The sequence below is a fragment of the Anolis carolinensis genome, unplaced genomic scaffold (genome assembly GCF_035594765.1).
Source record: "Anolis carolinensis isolate JA03-04 unplaced genomic scaffold, rAnoCar3.1.pri scaffold_59, whole genome shotgun sequence".
NCBI classification, from domain to species: Eukaryota; Metazoa; Chordata; class Lepidosauria; order Squamata; family Dactyloidae; genus Anolis; species Anolis carolinensis.
Window position 1 is genome coordinate 85001 of NW_026943868.1, and position 2500 is coordinate 87500.

Consider the following 2500-nt stretch of genomic DNA (forward strand, 5'->3'; position numbering starts at 1 on the left):
ATTTATTATAATAAGTCGGGTGCCTGTAACTCTACTATATTATTATTATATATTACGTTATTATTACTATATCCTACCCATGGGGACTAATAATATATTAACCAATGACAGTAAAAATAAATACAAAGCAAACAAATAGTCTCATTAAAATATTTTATTTTTCCTTCTTGCTCTTCAGGAGAAGCAATACTTTTCTTTCCCGGGAGAGCTTTTGATGCGGATGCTGAAAATGCTCATCTTGCCCTTGATCACCTCCAGGTAAGGAGAAAACATCCATGTATACCATAATAATAGTATTAATAATAATAGCAATAATAATAATAAATTGTCCAAATTTCCTCTATGTTTTGAACATATTTCCTCTATATTTTGGACATATTTCCTCTGTGTTTTGGACACATTTCCTGTATATTTTGGGCATATTTCTTGTATATTTGGACATATTTCCACAATGTTTTGGACATATTTCCTATATATTTTGAACATATTTATTCTATATTTTGGGCATATTTTATGTTTTGGGCATATTTCTTCTATATTTTGGGCATATTTCCTCTTATGTTTTGGGCATATTTCTTCTATATATTGGGCATATTTCCGCAATGTTTTGGACATATTTCTTGTATATTTTGGACATATTTCTGCAATGTTTTGGACATATTTCCTCTATATTTTGGGCATATTTCCGCAATGTTTTGGACATATTTCTTGTATATTTTGGACACATTTCCTATATATTTTGAACATATTTATTCTATATTTTGAATATATTTCCTCTATATTTTGGACATATTTCCTGTATATTTTAGACACATTTCCACAATGTTTTGGACATATTTCCTGTATGTTTTGGATGTGTTTCCACAATGTTTTGGACATATTTCCTGTATGTTTTGGACATTTCCTGTATATTTTGGGCATATTTCCGCAATGTTTTGGACACATTTCCTGTATATTTTGGGCATATTTCTGCAATGTTTTGGACGTATTTCCTGTATATTTTGGACATGTTTTTTGTATGTTTTGGACAATGTTCTCTGTATGTTTTGGGCATATTTCCTGTATGTTTTGGATGTGTTTCCACAATGTTTTGGACATATTTCCTGTATGTTTTGGACATTTCCTGTATATTTTGGGCATATTTCCGCAATGTTTTGGACACATTTCCTGTATATTTTGGGCATATTTCTGCAATGTTTTGGACGTATTTCCTGTATATTTTGGACATGTTTTTTGTATGTTTTGGACAATGTTCTCTGTATGTTTTGGGCATATTTCCCGTATGTTTTGGATGTGTTTCCTCTATGTTTTGGATGTGTTTCCTGTATATTTTGGCCGTGTTTCCCTTGCGTGCCCTGCTCACGTGTGCCTGCGTGTGCGTGGGCGGTGGTGGCCTGGGCGAGGGCCACGCGTGCAGAGGCGTGTAGGCCGCCCGGGGTCACGCGCCATCATGGCTGCCTCTCCCAAAGTCACCTTTGGGCCAAGGCGGCGGCTGAGCCGCTCAAGGGATCAGCACCGCTCACGGACCAACTCTCTAGCTATCTATATGTATGTATGTATGTATGTATGTATGTATGCACACATTGCTTATATACATACATACATATATACATACATACATATATATATATACTAGCTGTGCCCGGCCACGCGTTGCTGTGGCAAAGTGGTGGTGGTAACAGTTAAAACTTGTTGTGGAATTTTTATTTGACGTTATTTGTATTTTTTTAAATTAATTTTATTGTCACTTATCTTTTTTATTTATTATATTTTATTATTTTGTTGTATTATTTTTAGTCATTTTGTTATAGTATTTTATTGTATTAATTATTTTAGTGTTTTTTATAATTTTACATACATACATACATACATATATACATACATACATACATACATATATATATATATAATTGCAGTGTGTGTATATATTATTATAGTAAATTATATATATATAATTGCAGTGTGTATATACTGTATATTATAATTATTATTATAGTAAATAACATATATTATTGCAGTGTGTATATACTGTATATTATAATTATTATTATAGTAAATAATATATATATAATTGCAGTGTGTATATACTGTATATTATAATTATTATTATAGTAAATAATATATATTATTGCAGTGTGTATATACTGTATATTATAATTATTATTATTATTATAGTAAATAATATATATTATTGCAGTGTATAATTATTATAGTAAATATATATATTATTGCAGTGTGTATATACTGTATATTATAATTATTATTATAGTAAATAATATATATATTATTGCAGTGTGTATATACTGTATATTATAATTATTATTATAGTAAATAATATATATTATTGCAGTGTGTATATACTGTATATTATAATTATCATTATAGTAAATAATATATATTATTGCAGTGTGTATATACTGTATATTATAATTATTATTATAGTAAATAATATATATATAATTGCAGTGTGTATATATTATTATTATAGTAAATATATATA

General features: G+C 28.6%; 1 pseudogene; it reads left to right on the forward strand.

Annotated features, from left to right (window-relative positions):
- The window catches only part of LOC134295014 (excitatory amino acid transporter 5-like), a 28980-nt pseudogene that overhangs the window by 8788 nt on the left and 17692 nt on the right, over positions 1–2500 (forward strand).